The sequence below is a fragment of the Grus americana genome, chromosome 2, assembly GCF_028858705.1.
Source record: "Grus americana isolate bGruAme1 chromosome 2, bGruAme1.mat, whole genome shotgun sequence".
NCBI lineage: Eukaryota > Metazoa > Chordata > Aves > Gruiformes > Gruidae > Grus > Grus americana.
This window is the reverse complement of record NC_072853.1, coordinates 127,084,581-127,109,169: the sequence shown is the minus strand read 5'-3', so window position 1 is coordinate 127,109,169 and position 24,589 is coordinate 127,084,581. Positions and strand designations below refer to the sequence as shown.

At 41.4% G+C, this 24,589-nt stretch overlaps 1 protein-coding gene across 10 annotated transcripts in view; it reads right to left on the bottom strand.

Annotated features, from left to right (window-relative positions):
* The window catches only part of THRB (thyroid hormone receptor beta), a 176,505-nt gene that overhangs the window by 130,909 nt on the left and 21,007 nt on the right, over window positions 1–24,589 (bottom strand). For 9 of the 10 annotated variants that reach the window (XM_054816303.1, XM_054816297.1, XM_054816299.1 and 6 more), the window contains one exon: window positions 66–95. The exons of the other annotated variant lie outside the window; for it this stretch is intronic. The gene's annotated coding sequence lies outside the window, so the exon portion shown is untranslated. The remainder of the gene's footprint in view (window positions 1–65; window positions 96–24,589) is intronic. 10 annotated transcript variants of the gene reach the window in all.

Genomic DNA, 24,589 nt, shown 5'->3' with positions numbered 1-24,589 from the left:
ATTTGTTAAAAATTACCTCCAATTAACCTGAATATCTTACTGAAGTGGAATAAAAAAAATCTTACCTTATTAGACCTTCATTTTCTGTTCTTTCACTGAAAAGAGTAAAGAAATCTGTATTAAAGATCCATTTGGTAAAAAGTACTTTCTGAAGTTATTATTTTAGTTTCATTTCAATTAACACCAAAACTATGTGGTTCATTTTACATAACAAATAAATTTCCATTATTTTCTCAACACACTGGGGTGGAGGCCTTTATTTATTTACTATCTTAACTAGCTGTTCTGATCAAACATTTCAAATGCTTTGGAAATATCAATACAAACAACTGATCTAGTCAATTCAGCACCTAAACTGCAGGCTGATTTGGCACACTTTATAGGTTTATTTTCACTGCAAGCAGTATTTTATGACCAGTATTTGTACTGTTTTGGGGTTTTTTTATTGGACACTTGGTATTTTCTGCTATAAGAAGAGGGACTTGCATTGTAGTATGCCCAAAGAGTTTCCTGGCCTGGAAGGTTTTTTTAAAAGCAGCTATTTTCTGCTCAATCCCAAAACAGTGGGTCAGCAGTGGTTGTAGAAGAATGAAAGCATCGAGCCATTTCATTAAACATCTGCTTCAACCGAGCCACTGTAAATGGCACGTTTGCCAACAGGTTACCAACGTACATCACGAAATGCAAAAACCAAAAAAGCTTTAAGACTACTCTGAAAAAGTTCTGGCATGACTCAGAACAATCAATGAATTCTGAAACTTGCAAAAAGATTAATTAACTTTTCATTTCTTTGTGACTTTTGTTCAGTCCTTTACAGCCGAGGAGAACTATTTGCAGGCATCAGCATTGTAACTGGGAACTGGATTCTGGTAACTCTGAAGTAAATGGGAATTTTTTGTCACTAATATATGCAAGAGCAGAATCAGACTTTATCTTATTTCATTTTCTAAATTAGCATAACACACAGCATGAAATAGAAAACAAAAAGCCAAGTCTAATAAAATCTGACAATTATTATTGCTATTTGTTGACAAGCAGAGAAAATCATGCTGAGTCACGAGGAAAGCATCTCAACCTCTAGCACTTTCGGTACACTTCATTAGCCATCAGTCAGTATGGTTAGACATTTACAGATGAAGGGAAAAACAAGGAGAGGCCTTGTTCATCTTTCTCAAGGACGAATTCAAAGCTTGACCTTAAAGCATGTGACCAATGCAATGGTTGAAGACATGAATTTTCTGCCCTACAATGAAAATACCGTGTTTTGGGGGACAGAGAGGTCAATAACAGTCTTCTAGGAACGGCTGTGAGTCTGTTAAAGTTTAAGTGAATAGTAGAGTTTAAGTGAATAGTAGAAGCGCCTCTTCCCTTAATTGAGAGTATATTCACCTGGTATTTTATGGGAGACGTACAAAATGAGCCTATTTCAGAAATGGAACAGGTAAACTTAAAAAGAGACATTCCTGAAGTGCAGAAATTCATTAGGTTAACCATCCTTTTTGAGAAAAGGCATGAGATCTCATTTTTATGAATCAGCTCATCAGAGTTGACATTTGCAATGTCTGATTTCCCACAGCGGAGTATCTGCACATGTATACCTTGAAAGGAAGAGGAGTAACTCTAAGGTCATTTCATTACTTAGTAAAATATATAGAAACTCATTAATTTTGTACAGCTCTCTCTGATAATCAGCTATTAAAACATGCATCAGCGCCAGATTACTTCACATTTACCCGTCTGGCTTTAGGTGAGGGTCACCCACGAGAGGTAACTTAAGAAAGGTTTTGCATGCAGGAATGAAGGGACAGAACCAGCAGGTATTGTATCACTGGATGCTACGCAGGGTTTCAATAGGCTTGAGTGGGATTTATTACAGCACGAGCCAAATCCTTCTTACTTTTCTCATGCAAAACACCCGTTGAAGCTAGCCAGAGTTCAACTGAGGACACATTACATCTCTGATTCTTTATTACTCACCTGTCCCAGTACTACAGTGGTCCACAGCACAAAGTTTATGGGTCTCTGGTGCTGGTTGTGGAAAGGGAAAGGAGTATCTTACAGGACAGCCTGTTTTAACCACAGAGCAGGTACAGAGGCAAGTCTGAAGAAGACTAAAAGTCAGCCTGGACTTGTGACAAGATCCACAGCTTTTGAAGCGAAGTATTTCTATGCTAGAAACACAGCACAGGCTGCTTTGAAGCATATTTAACTCATCCTACGTACTTTTAAAAGAAGAATGAAAGCTGACTTTGGCAGGGTTTATGACTCCCAGAAAAAAAAAATAAAAATCCTAGCATGCTTAAAGAAACAGTTTGCATAAGTTTTCCTTATCTGATCTAGCTGTTGATAACAGGACAAGCTATAATGAGTGCCCTGAGCACCTCCCATCATACGCTCTCACGGGTCCTGCTGCCTGCCTAGCTTGACAATCTCAGTAGACATTTGTCCAAGAGGACCATGTCTTAAAGAAAGAAGGGCCCATTACTGTTCTCCGCCAGGTAGCGGGAAGCTTCTCTCTATCTTCAGGTGATCTGGCTTCTATCCAAGTGGAGATAACCCCCACCCCAGCATGCCCAAAACCCCACCGGGTAAGTGAGGCTCCGAGCGTTCAACAGGCCCTGCAGAAGACGTGTCAGGCTTCCTGCCTCATCTGCCTCTGACACCTTGGCAAAGTTTCACGTGGCCTCTTCGCTTTCACATAAAAATACAACATCTCCTTTTTAACTGCTTGTGCTGCTTTCACACTTAATGACCTCCTTGCTTAGAGAGAGGGGAAGATCTCTACCGAAAAAAAGAAGACATTTTCCTTGCAGTATTCAGACATATCATATTTCTAAGCATATGCTGTAAAAACGGTACTTGTTGCCAGTCACCAAATGTGTTAACTTTGGATGCACTCCGCAGGGGTTCTAGCAGACTGCCTCAAAAGCACATCAATACAATTAAGTTAAACTAAGCAGACAACTATCCACACTCAGTGACGAAAGGCTCTGTAATTTCACTGAGGTATTTCACATTATCCTTTCAATTCAGATACAGAAAAATCACAAATCTTTTTGCAAGCTCCATCTTTTTCAGAACAACTCCTTATGAGTCTGTTTTGTAAATACTAAAACTAACACTAAAAAACCCTACTGGCAGAGATTGTTTTAACAATGTACCTTGCTACTGATGCTGTTCATGAGTCTTCTTAAAGAAGACTCACCACTGACTCCAGTTGAACCACAGAAAACTAATACTACCAAATTGATCAGACAGCAGATTAGATGTAGATGAAAATTTCCTCCTTTACCAGACTCAGAAAATTCTTGACTGCATGGAGCTGTACACATAAAAGCGTTCCTTTTAGTTTCAGTCATTATTATTTCATCTTTTCTGTCGCATGCTTTTTAGCAGAAATTACAAAGCTGAAGATAAAGCAACATATCTTGCCATTAACCAAAACACGGGTTTGATCCCTGTAATGAATACACCCAATTAGCAAAAACAAGTTCTTTCCAAATGATTCAGCACTTATCCAGTACACAGTAGGAGAAAAGGCATCCAGGTGCCCTTCACAAAATTTAGATAAAAATGACATATTCCGCCTAATTCTTTGAACGGGTATCATATTAGGGATGAGGGCACTAATGTTAGGGATGAGGGCACTAGTCGTCGTCTTCTACGTATGTTATTATCCAACAAAATCCTATTAATCCTATTAAAAATTACTTCCAGGCTCCTGAAATCCTTCACAGACCTCTTCAATTAGAAAGAAAGAACTAGGGGGAAATTGTTTAAAGTTATGAAAAGATGCAAATCTTTTCAGTCTTCTAGACAGATTCACCATCATCCCAGAATTTGCTTCAGTTTACTTTTGTAGTCCCCACAGGATGCTCTGATGTTCAAAAGTCCACAAGGAGACAGACTGAGCAAAGCGACTACAATTTCCTTTTTTACAAAAGATCACAGAAAGCCAGCCACTCCTGGAAAGGACACTGAGTTCTCATTCCATCAGAGCTGAGGAAGGAAAAAGGGATGAGGGACCAAGAATCCTGACCAGGAGATAAATTCATTCCTAAAGCCACTCCAACAAGTTTGGCTTTCAGTTCTGCTGTTTAGCAGCTCCCAGTAAGAATTAAAATGCACGTCAGTGAAAAAAACCCAACCTAACCAAACTCAGAGGAAAAAAAAACAACAGGGACCTCTCTCAGCAAAGTTCTTCCTCAAGATGCAAGGAACTCTGCTGGCACAGAACCGTAATTTAATTCTTCCTGCCCCACCAGTCTTGACTTAAGGCCATTTGATTTCACAGTTCCAGCACTTGCAGTAGTTCACAAGTTGTGCCATGCACTTTGTAGAGTGAAAGGCCATGACTGCATCATGCCAAAGTCTAAACTGTGACTGGCAGTTTCATTTCTAAAACTCTACACAGCGTGCCTTGGATTGTTTGGTGCTTCCTTAGGGATGCTCAGTCTCTGCGGGTGCGAGGAGGCTGTAGATACATCTGTGTGCACAGTTTAAACTCCAGGGCCTACAGATGCATCCTGAAAATGTTTATTACCAGTACAATGCTAATCATAATTAGCACGCAGATATATGCTCTCTGCAGGATAAAAGGCTAGAAGAAAGCCCATGTTTAGATTGGACAGTAAAGACAAGATCAGACCTGGAAGCCAAAAAAACACATAAAATAGTTCCATATAAGGAATATCTACAGATTAAAAATTAACCATCATTGCCAAAAAACTGCATATAACCCCACCCACAGCTATACATGCCTACACATAACTGCCAACTGCAAGAGGAATATGTGGTCCGTGTTCTGCTGCCCCACCAGCATGACCAGTCACAGAGCCACCATCTCATGTCTGTCCTTCGCCCCGAGGAAGGGCCGAATGTGCAGGCATGTTCCTCTTTCTTCACCCACCATTTATTACTGCTCTTGATGACTGACTGTCATAGAAATCATAAAGTCCAATGACTTTTTGGAAGCTAGTCCTCCTCCTGGGTCTAAGAAGCCTTAAATTTCAGCCAGGTAGCTTGACCCAACTGTTCAGAGGTGAGACAATGAGGAAACAAAAATCACCATTGCTATTGTTGTATGTTTATTGAGACCATCCTAAAGAGCTAAAAACTCACAGCTGCTTTACTGAAAGTGCTACGAATACGCTGTCCAGAAGTTATTATCCTCGTTAGTAAATGGTGAGTCTACAGACAGTAATGTCTACAGTCCTGTTTTGCCAGCATTTCCATTACAATTCTCTGTTTTAATGAAGAACTAACAATATTAAAATATACTTTGGCTAGTAAACCTTCAAGTTCTATTACGGTACATTTTATTTACATTATAAATGTTAATGTCGTGATATTCCTTGACTTAAAGAAGGACAAAGATACATTAATTTACTTTAAAATAAAAACTGTACCAAAAGTAATTGTTTCAAATCTTCAAACTTATTTCTTTACTCTTTTAAAAAATTTTATTATTTATGCCATTAAAAGGAAAAGCTGATGTATCAGTGTAACATAGGAATTCATAGAATTCAAGAGAACTAAGCAGATCTCAGAAAAGGGCATCTATTCTCTCCATGAATAACATAATCATATGCCCTCAACTCAGTTATTTTCTCCCTCTGAAAGGTATTTAAGGATGTCATCTCCATAGGGCCCAGCCCAGCGCCACCGAAAGCACAACGATGCACACTGTCATCAATGAGAAACCTTCCATTCACCTTAGGCTTGAAAAACCTTGCCTAGGAGAAAAACCCAATTACGAAAGGCGTTGGGATGTTGAAAACAAGCCTTCATACATATTTTTGAACTATCAATGTTCATCACTTTTATGAGGATTGCCCAAAACTTGACAAAAACCCAAAGATACTCAAATCCGAGGGGAACCTTCAAGCTTTAAATGCAATGTATGAAGGAGGTGAAATGGAAAGTTTTGGGGACTCGGGGGTATTCATCCCACATGTGTTTAACCATATACTGCAGATATTGGTGGAAGTTACCACTCCTGAGATCAGTGGTGCAAACAGCACCCTGGAATTTTCTCCTCAGCTTACTGCAGAGGAAGCCAGAGAGCAGACAAGCTGAGACAGTCAAAACAAGGTGAGACATTTTATCCTTAGATTCAGACTGCTTTACACCAGATGCCTGATTTTAATCATTGTCTGTACAACTGACTAAGCATAAACTACAGCAGAGATAAGACTTGGACCTTCAAACCTGCTACCAGAAAGTATGTTTTTTTCTGCTTATAATCACCCCACTGACATGAGAATGATTACAGTTGTCTTAATTGCCCCTCGTTTGTCTTCTATGGGATGGCAGAATTAAAAAGGCTAGTATCTTCAAGGACAAATGTACAGTAAATATTGCTCCACAATATCCCCAGCCAGTGAATGTTATTATTGAGTCCTGGAATAAACAAGACAGAGTTTGTTACTTTATCTTTATCACTAGGGTGCCAGTCCCAACCCAACACATGCCAGAGCATAAAGACTGGCAACCTCCAACTCATGATACATCCAGAATGCATAGGTTTTCCCCAATACTTTTTCCAATAACTAAGTTGGTGGTGCCATGTTCTCCTTGGGATGGCAGATGACACCCATCACACTTGCACACTGGAATGCAGCTCTCATGGTAATTCCCATCCAAAATTAAAGTGTGAAAGTTCTGCAAAAGCAGAGGTTTAATACATGCATCTATTGCAGGAAAAAAAAAAATTACGGTGATCTAGTCTGTAGTACATTAACGGCTTTATCTTTGACTTGAAATCTTTTTTTGTTACATTGCTTCTATTTTTTTCTACCTGTATGGCATGTGCACTCATTTAAGTCAAGTCCCATGTGTAGCACATGTCCCAGTAAATCATCCCAATGCAGTTCAGAACTGTGGCACAGACTGCATGATTTGAGCAAGGAATACGTTCTTAAGCTTTGCATACATTTTGAAAGCTATGAAAAATATCCTATGAATAAATAAAACAGAAACCTGCCATTTGAAAGTCAGTGCAAAGCAAGCTTAGAGAGGAGAGTAATTGCTTCTTATTGATGGTACAGTAAGGATTTTAAGAAGCATTGTACAACAACATTATATAATCATCAGGCCAGCAATTCTGCTGGGAAGTGGTTTTCACATGGCAATTTTGGTTGTGTATCTGAGAAACAGACAATGAAATAAAACCAGGTATTTCTAAGAAGGGCTTTGGAAACTGTCTCCCTATGCCCAGTATATAAGGCACATATAAATCTTCCCTGAAACACAGTTATGCTTAAGTAGTCTCTGCAGCTGCCTACCTTCTCTTCATCATTTGTGGAGAGGTGGTGGTAAACACCACTAGTGACAATGACATCATTCCCGAGTGATAACCAACTATGATTAAATTCAAAATATCATTGAATCGAGATTTTCTGGCTAAATTAACAAGATAAAAGCCTTAAGAAATGATATTTTCTTTATTTTCTGGAGTTAAGGTCAAGAATGCTGAAGCTCCAGGTTTTTTTGAAGGGTGGAATTGGGCTAAACTCTGATTAAGAGACAAACTGACAGATTTAGACATTTGTTTAGTAACTATGTAGTAATGTATCAAAGCCAATCTGTTGCAATTGCCTTTTATGTTTATTTCTACCAAAAAAAAAATCTATCGCAGCACTGAAATTCAAAACTGCAATCATGCACACTGAAAACTTTTGAATGTATGACTAGCAGGAAAGGGAAAAGTGGTATTTTCCCCATTTTTGATGCTCCATAAAAAAGATCAATCTGCATTTCTGTATTTTTAGAAAGACAGTGGTATTTGCTTGTTTCTCCCCCCCCCCCGTATATCACAGATAATACTCAGCTGCCAGGTTTATGAGGTATTTGCAGTTGTAACTCAAGAGACAAATCCTTTGTTATGAATAGAGAACAAATAATGGGGATTTACAAAGCTGTAATTATACTGAGAGGGTTTATGCATAAGGATGTATTAAAGGAAATACTGTAGGCACAATATTTTTTTTTAAGAAATCCTCCGAGCATTACCACCATTTACACTAAGGACCCTTTTATAATGTTACCCTAAAAAGGATTTTAAATGTGTGCCATCCCTAAAGGATGCCTGCAGTCCCTGCCAAGCTCTCCTATGTAGGCTGAAGTTGGTAGCATATACCTGTTTTACGGTTAGCAAATGATGACAACTGAGCAGAGCAAACTATGAGCCCAAAGCAATAAACCACACTAAAGGCAGATGATGTACTCCAGCAACCAGCCAAAGCATGTCGGCTGCTGCAAGTCTTGGCAGTGAAACGGGAGCAGAAACCAAAAGGTGGTGCCCGCAGTCCCCACCAGCCGCCGCCGAGCAGCCGCACGGCTGCACGACGAGCACGAGGAGGAGAACAACTGACCGATGAGCCCGCTCCGGCTACACAACAGGCTTGCTGCTGACACTAAGTACCACCGGCACGTGAACGACAACGCATCAGTCGAGTAACACGCCGTCGAGGACAACGATCGTGTTCCTGCTTTTGTGCTGGTCCATCTGGTCAAGAAAAGCACCTGGACACACAGGAGCGGTGGGATGCCCTGACTCATGGTGGATGCAGCCAGTATTCTGGATCTCCTGTTTCACCAGCAGCCTCCCGAGGACAGGCACTCCCTGTGCACCCGAGGCCTGTGGCTGGCTGCACGGCATTCCCCAGGGGACACACAGCAGTTACAGCAGCGTCTGAGGATGCTCTGAAGCGAACTGCCGGCCAGCTTGTCCCAAGACTACAGAAACGCAAAATCAAACATGACTTCAGCATACCTCCGCCTGAACTAAAGAGGATGTTAAGTTTCACTTTGATATATTCCATGATAGAATCTAGCTGAGAAGTTATCTTACAATACGGTGCACATTCTTTATTTAGTTATCGATGGCTACCACAATTTCTGTTCTGGTTAAGTCAGGAAGATTTCTAAATCTCCTCACAATAAAACATTCAGCTGGGAATCACAAAGTCAAAACATTTTGTTATAAAGTTATCCTGAGATCCTTTTGATCCTACTGGCTTATTGTTAAACTAAAATGGAAGAATCTGACTATTAGTCAAGAAACTATAGTAAATAAAACTGGAATTACTTTCCCAAACCTCTTCTCTAAGATCAGTGATTCATTATCATAGTTTAAATTTTGTAAATAATTAATTTTTGGTGGGCAGGAGCATGCAGAGTTACATACTGGATTTTTAAGGTCACCCTTCACACAGTGGAACAGTTACTAATGCTATACATGCCAAAAATACGCTCGTTTATTAATTGCTTTGATGGAGACAGGCACTACGATTAATTAGATGTTCAAGAGAAATCTAGATCCAATGCAACAGAAATCAATATCGCGTGTAATAAGTCTCCCCTGTAGAACTTTTTAAAAAAATATATTAATTATAATGTTTTGACTTCTGGCACAGATTCCTGAAGCAGACAGGGCTGCAGGGAAGGCAGCGCGACAGGAACGCGCAGGGAGAAGCGAAGTGGTAGGAGCAGCAAACCCACGGCACAAGGGAGCTGCGGGGTCCTCATCTGACGGCAGGGAGGAATGGGCAGCATCACCCCCACCATCCTCCCACGTCAGCGTACAGCTGGTGGTGAAAGGAGATGCTCAAAGCCCGCTGAGAGAGAAGAGGGGCAGGGAAGCAACTCGGAGAGAATACGGGAGAGAGGCAGAGGTTCGTAGTCTTCCACTCTGATGCGTGATTCCATGTCCATAGGCAACACTAGACACAAAACATCCTACTTTCTCTTTCCTCTAATTCGTTCAGAAAAGGCTTTCATACTTGTTTTGCTTCCCGGTTATAAGGAATTCTTTTCTTCAAATGCATCAGAAGTGCAATATGACAAAGCAACTGAATATTGCAGCTAAGTTACAATGGAGTAGGAATCTGCATTTTTCACTTTACAAACCAGAGGAACTTTTGTTCCATATAGAATTTCAACATTGTGTTGTTTTTTTTTCATTTCAGGCTTAATCTATGACTTTTGTATTTGGGTTGTATGTACTATGTAATGGAAAAGCTCTATAACTTATCTGAATCATTATTTTATTTTGTTCTCCCGTGGTTCCAATTGTTCATCGTTAATTAGATCCAGCCATAACATCTCATTGTGCAAAAGGCATACTCTGTTTTAATCAAAAACTTGGACAGCATTTTGGATGGCATCTTCAACAACTTGGACAGAATATTCTGTGGTTTCCTCACCGACAAAGAATCAGAATTATTAACTATGAATATGTCTTCCACCAAACACTGACAGTTATTATCAGGTTATTTTGATGAACATCGGCCTGTTTCCTGGAACCATTTTAGATTTTCTTGCATTTTTTACCTGGTTTCTTCACTCAAAACAATAATGAACTGTAAAGCTGTCCTATAGGATGCCTCCATGGTGAACTCCTAAATAATTTTTTAATTTCTCATTTTATGCATTGCTGAAAGTGATGCTGGAAACACAAAAGATGGCTGTGATAGTCTCATCTATTTGAAATCAAACCTTTTTATTTACGATGTTCAAATGGTTTTCCCCATTGTCTCAGCAACGAAGAGTAACAGCCAGTGTTTGGGAATGAAACACACCAAGAAGCTCATGCTTACGGATGGTAGCTGTATTTTGGTGACAAGGTAGTAAGTCAGATTACCCTCACAGGTATTTACTGATGACAAAAAATCTGAAAAATGTTTCCTTGGCAGGAATAAACCCAGCGCTCCGCTTTTCCTTATCGATACACATAAAAATAGTGATTCAATGGCACTTTTGATCTCGGCCCTGCTGTTTTGAGAACCCTTGCTAGGTTCTACATTTTGCACCGTAAGATTGACCCATTTCTTTTATGTCAGGCCACTCGGCAACTTCTTCCCTGCTGCCTCCCCCCGCTGCAGCCCCGAGGAATCACAAACTGATGTTTGCTGTTGCCTCATCACCTGTTGGTAGCAGCTCCATCACCAGGTAAAAGCAAAAAGGGAAAAATAGCCACTAAAATCATTCAGTGCTGTAAGGATTGTACAGAGAAAATTATAGAGACTCCTATTATCCAGCTCGAATTGCCTGGAGTTTAGGAAACCAAGATCATAATAGCTTATAGCTATGCAACTGCACCATCTGCCTGACTGTAGCATAAAAATTAGCAAAATCTATCACACTCTCTAGCCATCAGTTATTCCTGCTTGCCTTCCCTTTGCAAGAACACAGGCAATAATTCAATTGCTTTATAATAAATTACATTATATCATAAATTATAATATCATCACATCACATTGTATCGTGTAATTACAGATAGATGTAAAAATTTGTTTGCTTTTAATCTTCTAACTTTTCCAAATTATGAAAAGCTTTCAATCACAGCCTGAGAGGAAATGTAATAAGCTATATTTGCACATACGAGTGGTGATTTTGGATGCCTGGGCATTTCGCTGACAAACTGAAATGTCTTTAATGGAACCTTGTTTCCAGTAAGAACTGAATACCATCTTTCAGATGGTTTAGGTTATGCACTCTAAAATGGCCTTGTGCCAAATCATGAGTCACTTTTGAAAAGTTAAGATCCTGTATCTAGTATCACAAACCAGCACAAAATAAAATCCTTAACTATTATCAGAGTAGCACCATAATTGGGAGAAATGGAAAAGCCCACTTTGGTTGGTTTCTTTCCTAAAACAAAACAAAACACCACAGCAAAGATTTTCAACTGATAAGTTAAAAAAAAAACAAAACAAAAACCACAAAAATAAGCCATTTTCTCACAAATTAAACAACTTCTGCCTGTATTTTAGAAGAAAAATCAAAACAGCGGTAACAAAAGCTTGTCTACTTTTTTGAGGCGGTGGTATGTACGCCACATCAGCCCGTTTCAAGCTCTGTGCCTCTAGGAGTTTATACCAAACATATCATATTGCTACCACTGAATATAAATGCTAAGGGTCAAAATCCAAAAAAATTTATCCAGCACAACTATCATAAGTAGCAGCTTGCCTGCACAAGGCTTGAAGAATTGACATTTCAAACCTCTTAAATTCTGCTTTGCCCTGCGTTTACGTATGATTGCTTCTGTTCTGTGTTCATGTGAAAAGACATTGAAAAGCAGAGACCGGTGGGACAGCAGCTTGATTCCTCATCGCACAACTTTTCTACTCGTAATTCCTACCAAGTTCTGTAAAGTGACTGACAGATTTTGAGGGGAAAAAAAAAAAAAAATTCAACGTAGCTGCAATTGTGTTGGTTTAATGCTACAGCACGGAAGACAGCAGCTCTATATGCCAGCACAGCAGGAAAAAACTCGGTTGCTTTTAATAGACAAGCATTTAGTGCAACTAATATAATCTGCAGTGACATTTTCCTCTATTATGTAAGCCAAAAGCTAAACTTTTGCTTTTGAACAGTATATTGCCTATCTCCAACGCAGTGGCTTATCAGCTTTCTCTCCATTTTGAAGATATTTTAGTAGCAAAAGAAGGGGGACTTATCAGATTCTTGAGATTCTTTCTGAAACTCCTGTTTTCTTCCGTTCCGTGTTTACATTGCCATGCAGATATCAATTCAGGCAGGCTTCAGTAGGAAATGTTATTTGTTTTGTTAGCATGGCTCGTATTCTATGTCTAATAGTCTCTCCGAGAAGTTTAACTCTCCACAGAAAATAATTTAAAAGGTGAAGAAAAATCCAGGAAATTCCACAAAGAAAAGCTGGGATTTCAAAAATCAAGAACCATCAGTCCATTTTACCAGTGTTACCCTAACATCTCTTTTTTTAAATTTCAGGGAAAAAAGTGAAAAAGCAAGGAAATGACTAGTTAGAGACACGGCCAGTTTTTTATAACCCAAGTGTCATACGGAACGTGAGAATATCTGTCATCACGGCTGCAATTATCCTTCGAAAGTTTTTCAAAATGGCATTCCGCAGCAGACTTAGAACGATCAGAAACTGCCTGCAGAAAAACAGATAATGACAGACCTGCTCCAGCAAAACATCTGTTTAAAAGCCCAAGATACTTAAATTAATAGTTAATTCTTTCCCAGTCTTTCTGTCCATCTATCTACTGTTATCCACCTCAGTGCTGCCACTGGGTAAAGCTGGTACCTTAATCCTAACCCTTTCAAGACAGCCAGCTCTGAAACTTGGTTTTAATGTATTTTGATAGACAAATAAAGCGCTCTACGTGCCAACAAGTTTGCATATTTAGGATTCAGTACTCAAAGAAGTGAGTGATTAAAATCTAGCGATTTTGCAAGACAAGTTCATAAGGGCTATAAATACAGCACATAGCATCAAAAGACCTCATCAGCCAGACATCTGAGTACCAGAAGGAGATGCAAGGCATGAAAGAAATCAAACCTTCAAAAACAACATACCAAATTGAACAGGCAACACTGGAAGAATGAGTCTTACGGGAGACACTTTATTGTGCGTATATATGCCAAACATGTTTATGACTTCTCTTAAAAGACCTATCTTGCGTTATCCTGATAGTAACAGATAGTTCGTGCCATGCCCGCCTTCCCACACTGTGTATCCCACAATAAACAACGCTGCCTGCGATAGACAGAATGTCCCTTCCAGGTACGTATCGCCTCCTGAAAGGGCACTAAATCCACCCTATGCCAATGCTTTCAAAGCCGGATTGCGAGCAGAAATCTCTGCCTCTCCCAACCCGAGGCACGAGCACACAGCATACAAGCACAGACGGTGCTGCAGAGCCTGCCGTGCTGCCCACGGGTACAAGAGAGACGCCAACCCGCTCTGCAGACCGGGACGCAGCCTGGAAGTCTCCCTCTCTTGAAGAACTGCCCATTTGCTGAACCATGCCGCTGATGCGACTCTGCGTGCATCTGACGGAAAGCCACCTCCGCGTGAAGCCTCCCGGCAGGAGCACTGAAGTGGAGGTAAGACAGTGGCAGGCGCCACGCTAGCTCACCGAGCAGCCCGCGGTGGCTTACCTAGGCGGTACCGGTGCCCAGCTCTCCCCTAACATAAAACCCTCCCGGAGACAGAGCAGAGCACGTGAGCGCACCCGTGAGCTCCCCAACAACAGGATCGGACGACAGTTTGGGAAAGCGTTACAGGAGGAGGACAGAAATCCTTGAAACCACTGACAAACTCACTCAGAAACCTGATGATGCTCATGCAGGGAGCAATGACTGGAATGTCAAATATAAAATATACCATCTACCCCTATAGCAGACAATGTTCTCTGTCTTCCATCGAGATTTTGTACAGGGGCTGAGAAGACTGCCTATGCCCACCGGCTGGAGAGGACTGCCAAACCAGCAACGGCTGATGCTCTGCCCTTTTCCAGAAAATAGATGCTGAATGAGACAAGCAATGGGAAAAAACAACCGTAAGCCGTCTCAGCGCAAAGAGAATTCTTTCCTCATTACAGCACAAAAAAACACAGGAGGGGGGCTGTATTTCCATTTCATTTTCTTTGGGTTTGCTTTCTTCTTTTATTTCAGACAGGTCTCAAGCTAGCAAGGCTGAGAGCAATCTCGTATTTACCCGGCAGAGCCCAGCTGTGGGTAAGGTCCTCGCATCATGGTAGCTCTGCTAACATTTTTCCCTCTAATTATTTTCACCCAGTTTTCTATTCTCCAGGTAAAAAAGCAAGGAAGAGTTTCAAACACTTAACTGGGATGCCTCCGCCGAAAAAGAATTATCCAGAAACCCTGCAATTTGGAATTAATAAAGCCTCAGGTCTTTTCTGCAGAGGCTTTTTGAGTCCTATCAGCAGAGGAGAGTTTTTCATTTATCAGGCAGCAGAAAGGGAAGGGTTTTCCACCAGGTGATTTTGAAATTCTTGGTCAAAGGTTAACTTGGTTTTTAACTTCAAAGTACAGAAAATCTTGGAGGCTGAAAGAATACAGGGGCAAGGGCTGCCCTGAAAGTAAAACTTTGGAGGGACGTTACCAACCTGAAACCAGAGGATGCAGGCACGTAAAGCTGCCTCCTGTACTACACCTTTCCTCACTCCTGGTTTCACAGACAGATCCTAAGAAGTGACAAGGCAAACTCCGTTTCGGAAAGTTTAAAATATAACCAGATTTTTCTCGCTGGCAGCACCGAAGGAGGAAAGGCAGTTTCACTAATTAAGATCTGAACTTCTGCTTCGATTTCAGTGCTTCATGATGTTAGCAGATATTTAAAAATACGGTACTCCTTCATTGCAGGGTGCAGCACCCGCAGGGCAGTGAGTAATGGTTTTACTCTTGCTTCAGTACTGGCAGCAGCATGTTGGACTGGGAAATGAACCTCTATTTCCTATCTATTTTTATAATCAGCTTATCTATCATCTGCTTAATTCTTACCCCCATGTGCACAATAGAAACAAAACATTTAAGTCTCAGTACTACACTCACCTACACTCACCAAGCTCCCAGTGACTCAGACAACTAAGCGGCGACGCTGACTCGTAACTGAGGACTGCATTTGGCCCCAAACAGCACATCTGTACTCTGTATGAAAAATTCATGAGCTAAATCTTTTCACTTCTTTTATAAATAGGAGACAAAACGAGAGAGTTATCACTTAGTCAGCCGGGGAACGACTGAAAATCTAAACCTAGGATATTGTTTTAAGGAAAGTAACTGGCAATAGAGACAAAGTATATTTTCTCCTCACCACAGAAAAAGGACAGGATTAAGTTATTTTATTTTATGCCTTTTTTTTTTGCTTTCATTAACTGAAAAAGTATGAAACACCAACCAAACATAGCAGCAAGATACCAGACACAAACCAGAAATCTGTAGCATTATATGCCCGAGTATATTCTGCTGCAGCCCCGAAGTCATACATGTTATTGAGTTCTGGTTTATTTGCAAGCTTTCCTGCTTCTCTAAACACAAACATTATTTTGGGTATTTTGTAACTAGCTCTACATTATGAGGTCCTATTAGCTGTGGGGGTGACAGCTGGCAGGAGCTTTTCAATCGAAGGGTCTCTTTCTAACTGCTACACACGAAGCTCTGTATTAGCTCTCACAAGATGCACTGTTTACTAAAGATGATTACCCATGAGTAAATAATGAGTCATGATATCCTTAAAAAAGCAAACACGCAGAGTTAAAGAATAATTTCTAACGTGGGTAAACAGACAGCACTGAAAATTGAATCACTTACACGTATTTTTTCCTAATAAAGTGTTAAAAATTAGAAAAGCTGTAGAAAATAGCCATAATTAGATAAAAATACATTTGAAGATCTTAGAAAGCCTGTATTATCTCTTTTCATATGACTGTAAAGCACCACTTACAGACATACAAACAGGTAACTACAATCTTAAAAATACGCAGGAACAAATGGAAGAGGGATTTTTATTTGGATGACACAACACAAACACACCACGGTAATTTTGGCATTCTGGATGGGTCACTGCACCACCCTTACAAACAACGCAGACCATCGAAACGCTACACATTGTGGCAGGCAGGGAAGCCGTACTGCCAATCTAACGCTGTAATTACGGCGTGCAGGTAAACTGCTCATTTTTACTACGTGTTGTCAGACGACTTCCTAGCACTTTCAGAATTTACTGCTGGGGAATTAATCGCCAGACAAACACTGACTGTGGTGAAATAATACCCTCCCCTTCATTATTGCTACTTCCAGACGCATCTTATTTCTAATGCTACCTTATACGTTTCTAAGTTCACCGTTAGGCTCCAGATGTTCCTCTGGGGAGTATGAAGGGAGAACAAAGAATATGAAAAATCTGCTTATATCATGTCCATTCAAAACACCGTTGGTCTGTAAGGACTTCGCCTCCACCAGCTTGCTCCCGGCCATTCTGCACAGCCTCCCAGCCACCTGCGAAGCTCATCGGCGGTTTAAAAGAGAAATTAAATGGAAGCTAATGATCCTTGTGACATCTCGGCAGCTGCCTGCGGTGGCTCTGGAGTGACTGTAAGAGTTAAAGACCATAAACGTACTCTACTGTAACTGCACCTTTTCATGTACCTTTCTGAAATGTTTACATGCAAGGACTAATGCAGAATAACCTGGACTCTTTAAAAAAAAAAAACAAACTACCATATTTTACAAATTTAAGGACAATCACATTAAAGGACAATAAGGAATTATGTGACAATAGAAAAAACCCATGCACCTAACCTGCTTTCTTTGTGAACACTGCTGTGTTAGGAAAAGATCCAGATTGAAAGTTGAAATGGCTGTTGTCCGAACGCTAGGGCTAACGCTCTTTACTTGACATGCAAACTAAGGAAGCCAGGGTATATTTGAAAATTTCATAAGGATGAACTAGTCACGTTAGATTTCTTCGGGAAGTTGGGAAGAGCACTGAAGTTTTACCATGACACCTCCATTCAAGGCTGGGTACGGCCATCGCATTTTGGGGAGGGCTGCCCAGCCGGGGTACCAAGCAACTAGAGGAACACGTACCAAACCTAGTAGTTCTGACACGGAGACGGGGTGCTTTTTCCCCTTTCTTCCCTGTGTATTTCTCCTAGCGTATCGGTCTTGAAATCGTGCTTTGACCAATGTGCCACCTCCACGTACTTATTCACAGTTCAGGTTTTTTGAGATTCTGTGACTTTAAATCACAAGTTTCTAAAAAATGGTTGTAACATTTTAAATAGCATTTTTTTAGAGAAGAACCAGACAGCTAGCGAGATGGCCAACCACAGAATGGATCACACAACCTGTCCTACAAGTTTCTTAAATTACAGACACTTACACTTCTGAATCAGGGTCACATGTACACGTAACCTGCAATTCTACGAGGTACTCCTCATTTTTTGGCTGACTGATGATTGTTAAGATCACTGAAAAGGCACCGAGTAGCTTTAGTTGCCAATGATCATAACAGAAAAGATGGCACTTCTTCCCCAACAATCCTCAAAATTTAATAGACTACCATAAAGAAAAGGAAAAGGAAGAAAAGATGAGTGCAATCGAAGCACTTCAACTAGGATAAAGACCCTTTTAGGGCACTGTAACTGCCAGTCTCAAGCTTAAAGGGAAAATGAAATCTCTAAAATGTCACACGGCGCTTACAAGATTATATACACCTACATTAGGCTAATACGACAGAATCCTATTTTTGCTGGAATTTGCTTTATATTATTGTGAATGTTTAATTAAGAAAAAATATTACTACTAATGATAGGAAATACTTCCATGTATTTTCCTTTTTTCTTTTCATGATGTAACAGTCCATATTCTCAATGCTGTTATACTAAATTAGGTCAAAGGCATTATTTAGTGTTCAAAACCAGAACATGTCACAACTATCAAAAACAATCACCCAAGAGGGGACTTCGGCGGCTGCCTATCCCTCATCCTACCAAAGCCGTATCATTCCTTTTATACAGCTGCTGGTGCTTTACACAACTTACGATTCCTACCGATCACTTCCAAGGGGATAACACCATCACGCACAGACCAAAGTCTTAGATCCATCCCTTCCAAGAAGAGATCCCTTTGTTAAAATCATAATTAAAAGCCACTTTCACTTTTTACAGTTCCCCTTAACGCCTACTTTCAGACAATTCAGCCACGCGTCGCCAATACAGATACGCAGACACCTTGCAGCCTTTGCTAATGTCATTTTCCTTTCACTCCCTCTATTATTTTTCCAACCCCTCCCTGAACTCTCTTCTGCTTCATCTCTTTGGGTTAGAAAAAATAATAAATAATGAGAGGTACGCAAAAGGGAACACAGCGTTCTACGACTGAGCTTATGCGAGCCATAGGAAAATGGTACAAAGCTGAGAACTGGGATCGCAGGAGCCCAAGGTTGCAACCTCTATTTTCAGCCACAAATACTAGCGCAAAGCGTGACCCTGTATTGCTTAATTTTTTCCCCTCTTTTTTTTATTATTACTGTGCCTGTCTTTGCTTTACTGTAGTAACTATTCTAGTTACTTCCTCCAATTTGGTAACGGTCTGACCAAACACGTATTTCTCCCACACTTTCAAGCAGAAGAGCCAATTTTGCTGTCGACATGGCCAGATCTAAGCAGCTAACCTGTTACGGAAACATCAAGGCCAACACCCTAATAATGTCCCAATTTCTTAGGGTAACCAAAGTGATAAAATTATCCTTAATAAACAACGGGTAATTCAGCAAAAACGCAACTTGAAGATACGTGTTGACAGAAAATGAAATTTATTGACTCAAAAATGTAATGTATTTACTACCAGAAATTCAGCTACTGATCTACAAAATGTTCAAAAGACACAAAAGTATGTGCTATCCAGCGATAACAAAAGAGTACAGTATCTTAATTTGGTAGGTTTTGTTATGTTTGTTGAATTACATAATGTTGATTAGAAGACATTAGCTTGAATTAAAAAGGGAAGAGCATTAATTTCTTTAAGTATTAATACCACTGGCTAAGTGGCATATAAAGGTATAAGAAAAGTACTCTTTTATTGAGTTTATTGACAAGTTTTTTATAAAGATATCAGTAAACAAGAAATACAACAAAATTCACCAATGAGATTTCGCACTACATCAGAAAAAAATACAAACACAAGTGATATAGCAAAAGTCTAAAGAAAACCAAACAAGAGCATGGTATAAATTTAATCCCTAAATCAAGATATTAGGCTTGACATACACAGATGCAGATGGCTGGGTACACTGATTCCCAATGTAGTACTGGAGATGAAATGATTTCTATCTTGAAAACACACTGCAAGCAGATCATTCTGCTCACAAATCTGCTGAACTTTGGAAAATATTAAGCTTGTATCACCTACCTTTATTCTTGCCTTATACTTTATTCTTGTACTTATGCTAAGTTTCAATTTGGAGTCCCGACCCCAGATTTCAAACACTGCAGGAAGATGTGTATTTATTAAAAATACGTAATGTTCACTGAATTTCAAAAATCATTGCTGGGATCGTAACTTTTTTTTTTTTTCCTGACATATCACTTCTGGGCAGTACTTGAAGTCATAATCTGCCTTTGATACTCAGCGAGACTTTTTTACATTGCAATGAGATGGTAATTCCACCCCATTGATATTATTAAAAAGGTAGCTCGGTCTCTACCAGGAACTTTATTGAAGAAAACACATCCAAAGTAAATTAACACTAAAGTTTCACAAAGGCTGCTGGCATCTGCTGGCTACATCCTAGTAGCTCAGATTTGCCGTTCTGAATATTGTATATAAAAGGAATAACACCAGACATCGTTGTGTTGGGTTTGCGTGGCAGGGTTTTGGTAGCGGGGGGGCTACAAGGGTGGCTTCTGTGAGAAGCTGCTAGAAGCTCCCCCTGTGTCTGACAGAGCCAATGCCAGCCGGCTCTGAGATGGGCCCGCCGCTGGCCAAGGCCAAGCCAATCAGCGCCTCTGTGATAACATATTTAAGAAGAAGAAAAACACTTAGAGAGAGAGAGCTTTTGCAGCCGGAGAGAGGAGTGAGAAGATGTAAGAAACTCTGCAGACACCAAGGTCAGTGCAGATGGAGGGGGAGGAGGTGCTCCAGGCGCTGGAGCAGAGATCCCCCTGCAGCCCGTGGTGAAGACCATGGTGAGGCAGGCTGTCCCCCTGCAGCCCATGGAGGAAGGATGAGGGGGTGTAGAGATTCCACCTGCAGCTCGTGGAGGACCCCACGCCGGAGCAGGTGGAGGCACCTGAAGGAGGCTGTGGCCTGTGGGAAGCCCATGCTGGAGCAAGTTCCTGGCCGGACCGGTGGACCCGTGAAGAGGGGAGCCCACGCCAGGGCAGGTTTGCTGGCAGGACTTGTGACCCCGTGGGGGACCCCACGCTGGAGCAGTTTGCTCCTGAAGGTCTGCACCCCGTGAGAGGGACTCCATGCTGGAGCAGGGGAACGATGAGAGGAGTCCTCCCCCTGAGGATGAAGAAGCGGCAGAAACACCGTGAGATGAACTGACCGTAACCCCCACTCCCCGTCCCCCTGTGCCGCTGAGGGGGGCGCAGAGGTTGAAGCCGGGAGTGAAGTCGAGCCCGGGAAGATGGGAGGGGTGGGGGGAGGTGTTTTAAGAGTTGATTTTATTTTCTCATTCCTCTACTCTGTTTTGCCTAGTAATAAATTAGATGAATTCCCTCTCTAAGTTTGGTCTGTTTTGCTCGTGACGATAATTAGTGAGTGATCTCTCCCTGTCCTTATCTCGACCTACAAGCATTTCGTTATGCCTTTTCTCCCCTGTTTAGTGAATGAGGGGAGTGAGAGAGCGGCTCTGGTGGGCACCTGGCCTCCAGCCAGGGTCAACCCACCACAATCGTCTTTTCTGACTCAATTAAAAAACATCCATCCAAAAATACAAAAAGCATGCAACAAACATGAATCCCCAAAGATTATCCTCAACACAGATAAGCTCAGCAAAAGTAAGCGTTTAAACTGTAACTTCTGATCTGCCCATCTGCTTTCCCCACTTAGCCCTGCTCTCCAGATGGGAAAACAGGTGAGGTCTTGAATTACTCATACATCACTCTGTAGTTTTGCCCACACCCTTCTTCCTGTTACACCATCACCCCAGTGTTGTGAAATGTGAATCTCCTAACAGAGATTGCAGCTCTTAACCTTCACACAGCAATAGGTAAAGCTGAGTCCTATTCTATCCCATGCCTTACAACATCTGCCAAGGTGAACCTCTCAAATTCTTCCTGCGTCCTGCTCTTTCTGGGTTTAAATACTTGTTCTCTTAAGGAAGAAAAAACGATACTGAGGTTTTCACAATCCTAATTTGCAAATTGTTTCAAGCTCTTTTAGATTAGATTACTTTCCAAAGCAAACACAGTAATACTATACTACTGTCCTTTCCCAAGCACAGACTGGCTTACGACTGTGCAAGGCACGCAATGCATTTGCTTCTTTCAGCTCCCCCTGATCACAAATGGCTGTCACTGACTTCAGGAGAACTTTGCAAAAGTACGGGATGTTCCCCTCATCCAAAGCTATTTAAAGGACCAAGACCTAAATAAATATTGACAAGATTAGGCATGATGTAGCAGGTAACTCTTAGCAATGAAACATAAAAAAAAAAAAAATCAGACTGTAGATTTGATCTTGTAGATCTGGACTTCTAAGTGGAAAAGGTCTGCCTTTAAGTATCTTTTTTGCACCATCAATTAATTAATTCAGCTGCAGACTTATGATCATCAAAATGGACTACAGCTATATCTACACAGAAGTGTTTTGAAGAGACTGAGCTCAAGTTATAACTTGGCGTGGAGTTGAATATCACAAAGGGGAGTCCAAGCTTTTTGTCTTATTGCACGATATGCTTGCCCGGACAGCGAGCAATATCCTGTCAGCAATTCACTTCCCCTTTGCCTTCTATCTCCAAGGTAAATTGCTGACAAGCCTTCCTGCTAATCCTCCTAAGTTGAGGAAATAAAATATGTAAAAAATATTGAGAAATAGAAAGCTTTTAGAAAAAAAGGCAGCCTGCAGTGTGGTTGCAAAACACGAGTTAAACTGACGTGATCTTATATTATGGGCACAAATTTTCAGCTGCCATTTGTGGATGATCTCAAGCTATGAGCAAAGGTAAGGAGATGTCTGGTACATGCCTTGGCGACCAGCCAGTGCCCACACTGGTCCCCACAGGGCTGCCTCATGAGTAGGTGTAGTAGTAATGGGAGAGGGAAGATTGTCCGCTTGAGTTCAGGTTTTGTGGCTGCAATTCCACCACTTTCTTCCTTTCAGAACTTGGGTTTCTCACTGGAGAGACACGAAACTCAAGAAAGAGATCTCTGGAAAAGCTCTGGGAGCCAAACTGGGCAGCAAAGGTCAAGGGAGAAGGGAGGGCAAGGGTTCAGAGAGTAGTTTGCTTATGTAAATTTGGCTTTTTACACGTACATTCCATTGAGCAAAGCATGATCAGAAAATTACTCCTAAACAGCAGCCAAGTCCTGGATACTTTTTATGCCCGTATGACTCTTTCTATGGGATCAAAGGCAATGATCATGAGCACTGGCCCCTTATGTGCAAAGGCAAGAGCACGAATTCTGGTTCTAAGTTTTAAGCAAGCTCACAACTTCAGTGTGCTCACAGAAAATGCATTTAGGGCACTTTTTAAAGTTAGAGCAGCTGAAGTTTTTTGCATAGACAGAAGTAGTAAGATTTACTCACTGTTCTTTTGGTATAAATTCATAATATTTTTATTGACTCCCTTGAATTTATTATGGGCAAGCCTGGTAAACCAGCTTATTTTTAAAGTGTGCTCTACATTTCCCATTAAATGAATCTTTCTTAAATTATTTTTTACTTCACTCATCTCTAACCAAGTGAACTGCAGTTCCCCATATCGTACTGCTGATCTCAAGATGAACTTTTTCAGAAAGTTTAAGTCACCGAATGGCTGAGGCTGGGAGGCAACTCTGGAGACTGTCTAGTCCACCCCCCTGCTCAAGCAGGGGTCACCTGGAGCAGGCTGCCCTGGACCATGTCCACCTGGGTTTTTAATATCTCCAATGATGGAAACGCCACAGCCTCTCTGGGCAACCTGTGCTGGTGTTCAATCAGTCAAAAGAGTCTTCCTATTTCTGCAGAAGTAGCCAAAGGAAATGGTGGGGCGGGGGGGGGCCTGTATAGAGAATTTTAGAGTCTTTTCCTTTCAACTACCTAAGTTCTCCTTTTCCTTGGAAAAGAACCTATAATTTGGCAAGGCCCTTATGACAAGAATTAACCCTGATGTCCCTGCGAAAATCTAGTCAGAAAGGGAAAATGAGGGAGAGGGGCTTGCCTAAGTTTGTGCTTCACAAACATGTTTCTAGTATTTGGAAAAAAAAATTGTTTCATTCAGATTCTTGAATTTACCTGTCAGGTACTTCAGAAGATCTGAAGACATTTGAAGGAAGCACATTATATATACATACGTTTCTCCATACACATAGCTCCACACCAGGTAACAGGCACTGTAAAGAACACAGTGCAGAGCCCAAAGGCCACAGGTATGGTCCTGGCTGCAGAAACAAGTGCGGCCAGGTTTGCTCTCTCCCCCAGGAGAGCCCAGTGAAGTTCAGCCAGCCAGCTGGCCATGGTGCCTGCCCCACGCCCCTCAGACTGCAGTCCGGCAAACCAAGATGGACAAGAGCAAAGGAGGAGAGATGCCCGGCACATGAACCCTTCGTCTGGGGCAGTTTGAGGAAGGCCTGCTTGTCCTTCCTCCTCCAGTCATCAGAAAACGGTGACCTGGACGGGCTGGCAAGGCTCCATACGCTCCACATCCTATGGTTTGGAGTTATGAAAGCCCCTCACTCACAGACACCAACAAGAGCACTCTCAAAGCCTGGCTGATGGGCACTAACCCCTCCTGTCTCTCATGAAGAAGGCAAAATAAGGGTGGGATAATGAAGGATTTATTATTAGACAGGTGGGGGGAAACACTCAAACACTTCACAACCACAGCTGACAGGTTCCTAAACGGTGAACAATGACAACACTCAGAGCTGTGCCACAAAAGGAGGGCGGAAGGCAAGCACCCGTAGGTCCATGTAAGAAACGGGCAGTTTGCCCTAAAGAGAAAGTAAGGCAGAGGAGAGAAGGAGATGGAAGCAGCAGAGGAAGGGAAGCAGCTTAGCCTAGCTGTGCCCCACACAAGTATCCCACACCAAAGCAAGCTGTCTTATCCACGTCACTGGAGGTAGGACGGGGAGAGCAG